A 13,733-nucleotide genomic window follows, 5' to 3' on the forward strand; every position below is an offset into this window, starting at 1 on the left:
GGGAGAGGCCACAGCAGGGAGAGGCCCGCGTACCGCAAAAAAAAAAAAAAAAAATGTGAGGACACAAACTCGCCTGAGTAGTATCAGCAAACAGGAGGATTAGGAGTAAGTCAGTAAATAACAGTTCATAAATCATCATGGGGAAAATGGACACATTTGGAGGAAAATATTAATTTCTCAGTTGACCACAGAAGAGGGAGAACATCTAAACATGAACAAAAAATACTTTGAAAAGGTTATTAAAGAACTTCCCTTTTAAAATACCATACTCAAATAAATTCAAAAGTGAAGCCATTCAAAACTTCAATGAGTCACTATTTGAAAATCCCAGACCACGCAGAAAATTGTAAATCTCTCAAGTTAGTTTCATTATGCAAGATGTGAATAAAATTTTTAAAAAATGTAATCTCTCTGGGGAATGTAACAGTAGTAGTACATAATATGCAGTTTTAATTGCTTATCAAATATGAATTTATGTAATCCTTACCCCAACCCTTTAAGACTGATACTACCACTATCCTCATTTCAGTGATGAGAAAATTGAAACACAACAAGGTTATCTAATTTGTCCCTTCATTACAGGGCTACTAAGTGGCAGAGCCCAGATTCAAGTGAAGGCAGCATGGTACCTGATGTATATTTTCTCTACATTTTAGATTGTCGAAATATTTTATAATTACACATAATTTTTAAAAATTTATTTATTTTATTTATTTATTTTTGGCTGCATTGGGTCTTTGTTGCTGTGCGTGGGCTTTCTCTAATTTTTAAAGGCATACACTTGAGGAAGTTTCTTTGTAAATGCATAAGTCCTGTGGCTGAGAAGACTGACAATCCTTGAGTAATGGGTCATTAGCGAATAAACTGATTGAGAGAAAAACAAGTCCAAATAGTGCAATAGTAGCATTGGCAATGTTCATCCCCAAATTGCTTTCCATCTAAAAAAGAAACAGAAATTTCCATTAATATAGGCAGCACAGACTTCATTCCTTTGGCTACAGTCATTTAAATAAATAGCCATTGAAAGTGGTTTACACACCCAGCTATAACCTAGGTTGGTCCTGGAAAAACATCAGTAAACAAAGATTCCCCACCCTTCTAGTAGCAAAGACAAAGAAGCCAATTACGCATACTAATAGATAAATTATATAGCATTTTTAAAAGTGATCAAGTGCTGTGGGATAATAGAGGGAAGTAAGGAGGACCAGGAAATCCAGAGAGAGGAGTGGAGTTTGTGATGTTAAATAGAAATGACCCCTGGGGAGAGGCGTTAAGGAGCTGAGGGAGTTAGTCCCCCTAGGACATCTGGGGGGCATGTCCTTGCAGTCAGTTCAAAGGCCTGAGGCCAGAGTGTTCCAGGTATGGTCCAGGGAAGCAAGGGTGTTGGAGCGGAGTGACCTCCAACAAATAGCATTAGAAAATGAAGGTGGAAAGTGAACAGAGGGCCAGATCACATAAGGCCCACAGGTCACACAACGGACTTCGGTTCTTACTCCAAGGAAAACACTAGAGGATTTTGAGCAAAGTGGCAACACAATTTGATTTCTATTTTAAAGGGAACACTGATATCTCAAGAGAGTCTAGTTAGAGAGGGCCGAGGGTAGAAGCAAGGAGCCCAGTTAAGAGAGATGGTGGAGATGAGGTGTTATCAGTAGAAAGATGAGAAAATGTCAAACTCAGATATACCTCGAATGTAGGGCCAACAGGATTGGCTGACAAACTGGATTCAAGATTGTCAAAGGAAGGAGAACCTAAGCCAATTCTAAGGTTTGAGGCCTGGCAATGTGGAAGGATGGGGTTCCCATCAGCTGACACGAGGAGGACAGTGGATGGAGATGGTTTGAGGAGGTAGATTAGGGGTTGAGTTTTGAACTTTTTAGGACTCTAAGCAATTAGGTGTGTCAGTCTGGTGTTCAGCAGAGAGATGTAGGCTGGAAGTGTTTATTTCAGCGTTGTGGGCATATAGATGCCAATCACAGCCATGAGAGTGGATGACATCACCAGAGGAGTGAAGAGAGTAGGTGACAAAGAACGGAGCTTTGGGGTGCCCCAACATTAAAGTGCTGGTGAGAAGAAAAGAATCTAGGAAAGGAGATTGAGAAGGAGGAAAGAAGAAGGCAGGAGGAAAAGTGGCTAATCAAGTTTTCCTGGAATCCAAGTGAAGAAATTATTGGAAGGAGGAGGGAGAGACCAGTGCTGCTAATGGGTCAATGAGATGAAGACTGAGAATTGAGCTCTGTGTTACCAACATGGAAGTGTTCAGTGATCTTAAAGGGAGCAGTTACAGAAGTGTGATGGGGAAGAAAATGAAGCCTTATTGCAGTGGGTTTAGTTGAAACTGGGTAGATAGGAATTGGAGACAGAGTGTAGAGCATTCCTCTAAGGAGTTTAGCTACAGGAGGGAAAATGAATTGTGACTGTAGCTTGCAGCAGAAGATAAGGAGAACATTTTTTTTTTTTCTTAGCAGTTACTGGATGCTTATGGGCTGATTAAAAAGATCTAGTAGGAAGAGAATTGGAGTGATGCACTTGCATGGAGAAAAAGAATCTAGTATTCCAGAAGGGGTGCTGGTTTGAAGAAAATCATAGAGGAATCACCTACGGTAAGAGGTTAGAATGAAAAAAATGTATCGGTACAGATCTGGCCCATGAAATAGTTATAGTGGGGGTCTGAAATATCTCCTCCAATGGCTTGAGTTTCTCGGAATAGGAAGCAAGGGAATCAACAGAGAGTAGAGATGAGAAAAAAGGCACTGGCATTTGAGGATAGGGTATAAATGTGAATGGGCTAGAAAAGTAGTATAAATGGGCAGGTGGTTGAGTGGGAACACATAATAGAGACATACTAAAAAATATAGCACTAAAAATGTAGACTATTTAGCTTTCAGCTGTGAAACTAATGGCAGGAGCGTGCCCCCTCAAAATAATTAGAATTCGTTAACTTTAAGAACACACAAATATCAAAAAGCCTTTTTCTAAGCTTCAGATTCATCAGATAGTCGTAGTAATCATCCCAGTAATCATATTCACAATCTATATGATTTTCTGACGATCTACCACCTGAATGCCTTAAGAAAAGAAAATTCATTTTCTTGCACATTAAATGACACTCAGGGTCTCGGCTGGATTCACCAACCTCAACTCTCCTACTGTTAATGGATGACTTATTTCTACTCCTATGACCGTAGAAAAAGAAGAACTTCCACTTACCAGTGTTTTTATGTTTTTTTTTCCCAACTATGACAGATAAGGTTCCTGAAACAATAAACTGCTTGAAAATAGGAAGTGAAGCAGATAAAGGAATGTTAAGTCTCAACCATCTTTTCTTGATCTTTCCTTGGTTAGCAGATACCTAGCGGTACTTGTACAAACTTCCTTTTCAAATTCCCATTCTAGAACACAAAATTATACTTGACTTTGCTCATCATTTTATACAAATAAAATTTTAAATGAGTCTAAATTTTGAATAAATGTATAAGGTTTTCATTTTGTTTTGTTCTTGGCCTTTTACAGGTTTATATGGGTGTGCATACTTTATCATATAATAAATACACATATTCAATGTAATATAATTATCTTTATGCTTATGTTTATATTAAAAGTAAATAATATTTATTTACATACATAAGCGTATTTAATACCATTCTCATATTCTCACCCAAGCTCCAGATATGGGTTTGATTTATTGGACTAGGCGTTCTAAAAGACCTTTTATACATCTAAGTATCTCTATGGACATATCCACTAATTTTTTTTTTGCAAGTTATTTAAAACTTCTATTTTTTAATTTTTTAATTTAATTTAATTTTTTTATACAGCAGGTTCTTATTAGTCATCCATTTTATACACATCAGTGTATATATGTCAATCCCAATTGCCCAGTTCATCACACCACCACCACCACCATCCCCCCACTGCTTTCCCCGCTTGGTGTCCATACGCTAGTTCTCTACATCTGTGTCTCACTTTCTGCTCTGCAAACCGGTTCATCTACCATTTTTCTAGCTTCCACATGTATGCGTTAATATACGATATTTGTTTTTCTCTTTCTGACTTACTTCACTCTGTATGACAGTCTCTAGATCCATCCACGTCTCTACAAATGACCCAATTTCGTTCCTTTCTGTGGCTGAGTAATAGTCCATTGTATATATGTACCACATCTTTATCCATTTGTCTGTCGATGGGCATATAGGTTGCTTCCATGACCTGGCTATTGTAAATAGTGCTGCAGTGAACATTGGGGTGCATGTGTCTTTTGGAATTATGCTTTTCTCTGGGTATATGCCCAGTAGTGGGATTGCTGGATCAGATGGTAATTTTATTTTTAGTTTTTTAAGGAACCTCCATACTGTTCTCCATAGTGGCTGTATCAATTTACATTCCCACCAACAGTGCAAGAGGGTTCCCTTTTCTCCACACCCTCTCCAGCATTTGTTGTTTGTAGATTTTCTGATGACACCCGTTCTAACTGCTGTGAGGTGGTACCTCATTGTAGTTTTGATTTTCATTTCTCTAATAATTAGTGATGTTGAGCAGCTTTTCATGTGCTTCTTGGCCATCTGTATTTCTTCTTTGGAAAATGTCTACTTAGGTCTTCTGCCCATATTTGGATTGGGTTGTTTGTTTTTTTAATATTGAGGTGCATGAGCTGTTTATATATTTTGGAGATTAATTCTTTGTCTGTTGATTTCTTTGCAAATATTTTCTCCCATTCTGAAGGTTGTGTTTTCGTCTTGTTTATGGTTTCCTTTGCTGGGCAAAAGCTTTGAAATTTCATTAGGTCCCATTTGTTTATATTTGTTTTTATTTCCATTACTCTAGGAGGTGGATCAAAAAAGATCTTGCTGTGATTTATGTCAAAGAGTGTTCTTCTTATGTTTTCCTCTAAGAGTTTTATAGTGTCCAGTCTTACATTTAAGTCTCTAATCCATTTTGAGTTTATTTTTGTGTATGGTGTTAGGGAGTGTTCTAATTTCATTCTTTTACATGCAGCTGTCCAGTTTTCCATCACCACTTACTGAAGAGACTGTCTTTTCTCCATTGTATATCCTTGCCTCCTTTGTCATAGATTAGTTGACCATAGGTGCGTGGGTTTATCTCTGGGCTTTCTATCCTATTCCATTGATCTGTATTTCTGTTTTTGTGCCAGTACCATATTGTCTTGATTACTGTAGCTTTGTAGTATAGTCTGAAGTCACAGAGTCTGATTCCTCCAGCTCCATTTATTTCCCTCAAAACTGCTTTGGCTATTCAGGGTTTTTTGTGTCTCCATACAAATTTTAAGATTTTTTGTTCTAGTTCCGTAAAAAATGCCATCGGTAATTTGATAGGGATTGCATTGAATCTGTAGATTGCTTTAAGTAGTATAGTCATGTTTACAATATTGATTCTTCCAATCCAAGAACGTGGTATATCTCTCCATCTGTTGGTATCATCTTTAATTTCTTTCATCAGTGTCTTTTAGTTTTCTGCATACAGGTCTTTTGTCTCCCTAGGTAGGTTTTTTCTTAGGTACTTTAGTCTTTGTGTTGCCATGGTAAATGGGAGTGTTTCCTTAATTTCTCTTTCAGATTTTTCATCATTAGTGTATAGGAATGAAGAGTTTCCTGTGCATTAATTTTGTATCCTGCAACTTTACCAAATTCATTGATTAGCTCTAGTAGTTTTCTGGTGGCATCTTTAGGATTCTCTATGTATAGCATCATGTATTCTGCAAACAGTGACAGTTTTAATTCTTCTTTTCTGATTTGGATTCCTCTTATTTCTTTTTCTTCTCTGATTGCCATGGCTAGGACTTCCAAAACTATGTTGAATAATAGTGGTGAGAGTGGACATCCTTGTCTTGTTCCTGATCTTAGAGGAAATGCTTTCAGTTTTTCCCCATTGAGAATGATGTTTGCTGTGGGTTTGTCGTATATTACCTTTATTATGTTGAGGTAGGTTCCCTCTATGCCCACTTTCTGGAGATTTTTTTAATCAAAAATGGGTGTTGAATTTTGTCAAAAGCTTTTTCTGCATCTATTGAGATGATCATATGGTTTTTATTCTTCAGTTTGTTAATATGGTGTATCACATTGACTGATTTGCATATATTGAAGAATCCTTGCATCCCCGGGATAAATCCCACTTGATCATGGTGTATGATCTTTTTATGTGTTGTTGGGTTCTGTTTGCTAGTATTTTGTTGAGAATTTTTGCATCTATATTCATTCAAGTGATACTGGTCTGTAATTTTCTTTTTTTGTAGTATCTTTGTCTGGCTTTGGTATAAGGGTGATGGTGGCCTTATACAATGAGTTTGGGAGTGTTCCTTCCTCTGCAATTATTTAGAAGAGTTTGAGAAGGATGGGTGTTAGCTCTTCTCTAAATGTTTGATAGAATTCACCTGTGAAGCCATCTGGTCCTGGACTTTTGTTTGTTGGAAGGTTTTTCATCTCAATTTCATTACTTGTGATTGGTCTCTTCATATTTTCTATTTCTTGCTGGTTCAGTCTTGGAAGGTTATACCTTTCGAAGAATTTGTCCATTTCTTCCAGGTTGGCCATTTTATCGGCATAGAGTTGCTTGTAGTAGTCTCTTAAGACTCTTTGTATTTCTATGGTGTCTGTTGTAACTTCTCCTTTTTCATTTCTAATTTTATCGATTTGAGTCCTCTCTTTTTCTTGATGAGTCTGGCTAATGGATTATCAATTTTGTATATCTTCTCAAAGAACCAGCTTTTAGTTTTATTGATCTTTGACATTGTTTTCTTTGTTTCTATTTCATTTATTTCTGCTCTGATCTTTATGATTTCTTTCCTTCTGCTAACTTTGGGTTTTGTTTGTTCTTCTTTCTCTAGTTCCTTTAAGTGTGAGGTTAGATTGTTTATTTGAGATTTTTCTTGTTTCTTGAGGTAGGCTTGCATAGCTATAAACTTCCCTCTTAGAACTGCTTTTGCTGCATCCCATAGGTTTTGGATCATCGTGTTTTCATTGTCATTTGTCTCTAGGTATTTTTGATTTCCTCTTTGATTTCTTCAGTGATCTCTTGGTTACTTAGTAATGTATTGTTTAGCCTCCATGTGTTTGTGTTTTTTATGTCTTTTTCCTGTAATTCATTTCTAATCTCATAGCGTTGTGGTCAGTAAAGATGCTTGATATGATTTCAATTTTCTTAAATTTACTGAGGCTTGATTTGTGACCCAAGATGTGATCTATCCTGGAGAATGTTCCGTGTGCACTTGAGAAGAAAGTGTAACCTTCTGTTTTTGGATGGAATGTCCTATAAATATCAATTACATCTATCTGGTCTACTGTGCCATTTAAAGCTTGTGTTTCCTTATTAATTTTCTGTTTGGATGATATGTCCATTGGTGTAAGTGAGGTGTTAAAGTCCCCCACTATTATTGTGTTATTGTCAATTTCCTCTTTTATAGCTGTTAGCAGTTGCCTTATGTATTGAGGTGCTCCTATGTTGGGTATATATATATTTATAATTGTTATATCTTCGTCTTGGATCGATCCCTTGATCATTATGTAGTGTCCTTCCTTGTCTCTTGTAACATTCTTTATTTTAAAGTCTATTTTATCTGATAGGAATATAGCTACTCCAGCTTTCTTTTGATTTCCATTTGCATGGGATAACTTTTTCTATCCCCTCGCTTTCAGTCTGTATGTGTCCCTAGGTCTGAAGTGGGTCTCTTGTAGACAGCAGATATATGGGTCTTTTTCTTGTATCCATTCAGCAAGCCTGTGTCTTTTGCTTGGTGCATTTAATCCATTGACATTTCAGGTAATTATCAATATGTATGTTCCTATGGCCATTTTCTTAATTGTTTTGGGTTTGTTTTTGTTAGGTCTCTTTCTTCTCTTGTGTTTCCCACTTAGAGAAGTTCCTTTAGCATTTGTTGTAGAGCTGGTTTGGTGGTGCTGAATTCTCTCAGCTTTTGCTTGTCTGTAAAGCTTTTGATTTCTCCATCAAATCTGAATGAGATCCTTGCTGGGTTAGTGTAATCTTGGTTGTACGTTCTTCCCTTTCATCACTTTAAGTATATCATGCCATGCCGTTCTGGCTTGTAGAGCTTCTGCTGAGAAGTCAGCTGTTAACCTTATGGGAGTTCCCTTGTATGTTATTTGTCATTTTTCCCTTGCTGCCTTCAATAATTTTTCTTTGTCTTTAAATTTTTCCAGTTTGATTACTGTGTGTCTCGGCATGTTTCTCCTTGGGTTTATCCTGTATGGGACTCTCTGTGCTTCTTGGACTTGGGTGGCTATTTCCTTTCCCATGTTAGGGAAGTTTTCGACTCTAATCTCTTCAAATATTTTCTCTGGTCCTTTCTCTCTCTCTGCTCCTTCTGGAACCCCTATAATGTGAATGTTGTTGTGTTTAATGTTGCCCCAGAGGTCTCTTAGGCTGTCTTCATTTCTTTTCATTCTTTTTTCTTTATTCTGTTCCACAGCAGTGAATTCCACTGTTCTGTCTTCCAGGTCACTTATCCGTTCTTCTGCCTCAGTTATTCTGCTATTGATTCCTTCTAGTGTAGTTTTCATTTCAGTTATTGTATTGTCCATCTCTGTTTGTTTGTTCTTTAATTCTTCTAGGTCTTTGTTCAACATTTCTTGCATCTTCTCAATCTTTGCCTCCATTCGTTTTCCAAGGTCCTGGATCACCTTCACTATCATTATTCTGAATTCTTTTTCTGGAATGTTGCCTATCTCCACTTCATTTAGTTGTTTTTCTGCGATTTTATCTTGTTCCTTCATCCGGTACATAGCCCTCTGCCTTTTCATCTTGTCTATCTTTCTGTGAATGTGGTTTTTGTTCTACAGGCTGCAGGATTGTAGTTCTTCTTGCTTCTGCTGTCTGCCGTCTGGTGGATGCGGCTCTCTAAGAGTGCAAACTTGTGCAAGTTTCCTGAGGGACTGGTGGTGAGTAGAGCTGACTGTTGCTCTGGTGGGCAGAGCTCAGGAAAACTTTAATCCGCTTGACTGCTCATGGGTGGGGCTGGGTTCCCTCCCTGTTGTTTGTTTGGCCCGAGGCAACCCAACACTGGAGCCTACCTGGGCTCTTTGGTGGGGCTAATGGCAGACTCTGGGAGGGCTCACGCCATGAGTACTTCCCAGAACTTCTGCTGCCAGTGTCCTTGTCCCCACGGTGAGCCACACACACACCCCGCCTCTGCAGGAGACCCTCCAACACTAGCAGGTAGATGTGGTTCAGTCTCCTATGGGGTCACTGCTCCTTCCCCTGGGTCCCGATGCGCACACTACTTTGTGTGTGCCCTCCAAGAGTGGAGTCTGTTTCCCCGAGTCCTGTCGACATCCTGCAATCAAATACCACTAGCCTTCAAGGTCTGATTCTCTAGGAATTCCTCCTCCCATTGCTGGACCCCCAGGTTGGGAAGCCTGACGTGGGGCTCAGAACCTTCACTCCAGTGGGTGGACTTCTGTGGTATAAGTGTTCTCCAGTCTGTGAGTCACCCACCCAGAAGTTATGGGATTTGATTTTACTGTGATTGAGCCCCTCTTACCATCTCACTGTGGCTTCTCCTTTCTCTTTGGATGTGGGATATCTTTTTGGTGAGTTCCCGTGTCCTCCTGTAGATGATTGTCCAGCAGCTAGTTGTGATTCTGGTTTTCTCGCAAGAGGGAGTGAGAGCACGTCCTTCTACTCCGCCTCTTGGTTCAGTATCCATATCCACTAATTTCTAAGTTATTATTTTGACCTGCTATTAGTTCCATGACTCTAATTTTGATAAATGGAACTCTCTACATGTTCACGGCTCTCTCAAAACTTCATTCTATTTTTTAATTCATAAGTCTCATAATCGTTTACCAAGCCACCCCTAAAATTTGAGAGAAAAGTTGCCAAAATACATTTCTAGCAGTGGTATCTAAGACATTACCTATGGTCAGTGAAATCTGAATACCCACAGATATAGCACTCCATATCTGATAGCCTGTATAAACAATCAAGAAAAATATGTAATTGGGTGGATGGGGCAAGTTTCGTAAGGAACACATAAAAACACCCAGAGACAGAATTATTGCTCCATTCAGGGTCTGGATAGCCTGTAAGAAGCAAAAAAAGGGAATGCATAAATGGTCCGATACTAGTGTACATTGAGAAGAGACCATTTTATTTATTTATTTATTTTTCTTTGCCTTTATGGTTTTATTACAGGATGTTGAATATAGTTCCCTGTGTTATACAGTGGGACCTTGTTGTTTATCCATTCTATATATAATAGTTTGTATCTGCTAATCCCAAACTCCCAATCCAACCCGCCCCTACCGCCCTCCCCCTTGGCAACCACAAATCTATTCTCTAAGTCTGTGAGTCTGTTTCTCTTTCGTAGATAAGTTCATTTGTGTCATGTTTTAGATTCTACAGATAAGTGATATCATATGGTATTTGGAGAAGAGATCATTTTAATTTTCCTCAGAAATGAGATATCAGTGCTTGAAATAGTCAAAAAAATGAAGCCTAAATTACCTGGGCAGAAACCTACTCTGGGAGGTTTCTGTTCCCTGGATTCCCACAGATTCCAGTGGCAACATTTCATCCTCCCCTTTCCCCCCTACTTCTGCTCATTCTCACAAACTCCTTTCAGAAAGTGGCAGAAGAGTGAAGGAGATACGGCTGATAACGTAGACTGGGTGGAACTGTCTTCCCAGCATACTTTGGGGCCATAATATGATGAAGACCATTCTCCAGTGTTGATAGGATGTCTCCCACCATGAGATTATGCCTCTGCATTTCTACTCCTCAGGTCTAAAATATGCCCCAGTCTTTTCTTAAAGGAACAACATTATTGATTCAGTGATGAGTAACTCGAGACATATTCTTTAAGGTCCAACGTTTTTTAAGTCATTATATCATATAGTACTATATGGAAGATACCTTTCTGGATAGCAATACAGCACAATGGAAAAAGTTTAAGAACTATGGAGGAGCCAGTTGCAAATCCAAATCTGACCAGCTACTAGTTGTATGACCTAGTAGTGGGGATCTCAGTTTCCACATCTGTAAAATGGAAATAATTTTAATTTCATATTAATATTGCAAAGTCCAGGCTCAAAAATTATCCCTTGGGAAATAAGTATATATTTTAGATAGAATATCTAATATGCTAAAATGTATGTAATGTATCTAATATGCTAAAATGTATGTAAAATGTATGTAATGTGGGGAGCATTGCTCTTTCATTGTCAGAGAATTACTTGGTTCTATCTCCAGATTCTTTTTTTTTTTTTTTTTTTTTTTTTTTTGTGGTACGTGGGCCTCTCACTGTTGTGACCTCCCCCGTTGCGGAGCTCAGGCTCCGGACGCGCAGGCTCAGCGGCCATGGCTCACGGGCCCAGCCACTCCGCGGCATGTGGGATCTTCCCGGTCTGGGGCACGAACCCGTGTCCCCTGCATCGGCAGGCGGACTCTCAACTGCACCACCGGGGAAGCCCCTATCTCCAGCTTCTTTCCTCACCACTCCCTAGCTCAAAGCCCGGTCCAGCCTTTTCTTTCTTTCAGTCTTCCCAAACTCTCAGAAGTCTTGAACCTTCATCAGTACTATTCCCATCTCCCTGAAACACATTTCCCCTCAAGCTCCACCTGAATAATTTCTGCTCTTCTTCCAGCCTGAATCTCAGCCCACATGTCATACTTTGATAAAGGAAGACTTTTTTGGTCCTGGCCAAGTCTGGATGAAGCACCCCTTTTAGATACTCTCAGAATGTTCCCTTGTCATACACTTATCAGTCTGAGCCTCAACTGACCGGATACTTAACTGTATCTCTCTGTCTTCTCAGCATTCACATACCAGTCTGTCATGTGGTGGGCACTCAGTTAGTACACGTCAAATAAATAAATAAACTTTTGGTCCAGTCTGATGTAGTCACGTCTTATGGATGATAATAGAAAATATGTTTGCAAGGATTGGAACCCCTCATACAGAGAAACTCCAGAGCAGTTCTGGAGGGAGAAAATCTATTCTAAGCACTTTTTTTTTTAATTGAAGTATAGATGATTTACAATGTTGTGTTAGTTTCTTGTGAACAGCAAAGTGAGTCAGTTATATACACGTATATAACTATTTTTTTTCAGATTCTTTTCCCTTATAGGTTATTACAAAATATTCAGTAGAGTTCCCTGTGCTATACAATAGGTGCTTGTTGGTTATCTATTTATTCTAACCACATTATTTAGTCTGGCTTTCTAAAATAACCATAAATAACAGGGAGAATTTTCAGCCTCCAGGTAAAATCAACTGTGTTCTATAATTTGGTCAATTTAGCTTTCTTTTTTTTTTTTTTTTTTAAATGAGAGAAGTGTGGGTTTCCTAAGAACCCCTCAGCCAAGTTCACCCATCTAGCTTTTAGCATGTTTCAGACATTGTTCTAAGTGTGACTCATGTTCACCAATTTACCTCTCACAATATCCATATGAAAGGGGCTACTGTTATGATCCTTTCCATTTTACAGACAAGGAAGCTGGACATCAGAGGAGTTAAGTACCTTGCCCAAGGCCACAAAGCCAGAAATTTGAGGAGCTAGGGATCAGAAACTGTAATCTGGCTCGAGTATCATTTCTGTCCCTCTGAGCTTGTGCAGAAATTCACTCACCAAATCCCACAGCTCAAGTATATGAAGACCATTCCTCATTACTAGAGCTGGCAGCCAAATTTGGGCACAGCCATTTGGACTTAATATATCTAAGGGGTGTGTGTCTGTGTGTATGTGTATCCATGCCCACATTCTCCAAAGCAATAATTATGTCTAGCATTTTTTTACTATGGCATCAGAGTAACAATCAAATTCTAAGGGGAAGCCATCCTCATAGCTAAATGTTCCAAATCTCTAGTCAGCAACCAAACAAAACAGTCTGCAGACATTCTCAGTGGCCCACTGGGTGGCACCTTTGACAGACAATAAGGAAAGGGGGATTTCTGTGGAGAGAGAATCTCTAGGATTTATCTTGGAGGCTTCAGGCATTGGCCAAATTCTTTCCTCTCAAACCCATTTCGTTGCAAGCAGGAGCCACTCAGTAAGGATCACTTATGGTGTCTTTTCTGGAAGACAGCAGCCTCTTTTGGCTCAGGTTTGATGTAGCTTTGCCTTAGAGGAATCAGTGAAAATATTTTCTTGGTGGCCTGCAGAGTGTGCTAACCACATCTGTGTCTGCGGCCTCTCGATTTCACTGTGCTCTCCCAAAGGCTGAGTGTTGATTAGGAAACTGGTGTCAGGAGTAACTGTCTTCTGGCTTTGAGATGTTGCTTAATACATTGTTAGGACAAGACATACAAGCAGAAATATGGGGAGATGGGTGGGAAAGGGTTGAGGAATGGAGGTAGTTATTTGCACGGTAAGAAGAGACAAAGTCGGATTATAAGAGTAGTGTCTGGAGGAGGGAGGGTGGTTAGGTTCATTATCACATTCAATTCACACAGTCTTAGAAAAGGCTAATTAATTTGCCAACAACATAAAGATGATGCAAATTGTAGTTTAAATGCATTTAATGATTACTATGTACCAGTCACCATTCTAAATGCTTCCCATGTATTCACTCCTTTCCTTCTCGTAACACCTAGCTCTTCTAGGTATAACCATTAACCCAATTTTATATAGAAAAGTATGGCATAGAAATGTTAACCAGCTTTCCCAACATCACACGGTAACCAGTCAAGCCGTGTGCAAAACTCAGGTTCTGGGTCAGGTGAAGTGACAGTCAGGCCCGTTCCCCCATGGGACTTTAATTTT

The sequence above is a fragment of the Lipotes vexillifer genome, unplaced genomic scaffold, assembly GCF_000442215.2.
Source record: "Lipotes vexillifer unplaced genomic scaffold, Lipotes_vexillifer_v1.1 scaffold1129, whole genome shotgun sequence".
NCBI classification, from domain to species: Eukaryota; Metazoa; Chordata; class Mammalia; order Artiodactyla; family Lipotidae; genus Lipotes; species Lipotes vexillifer.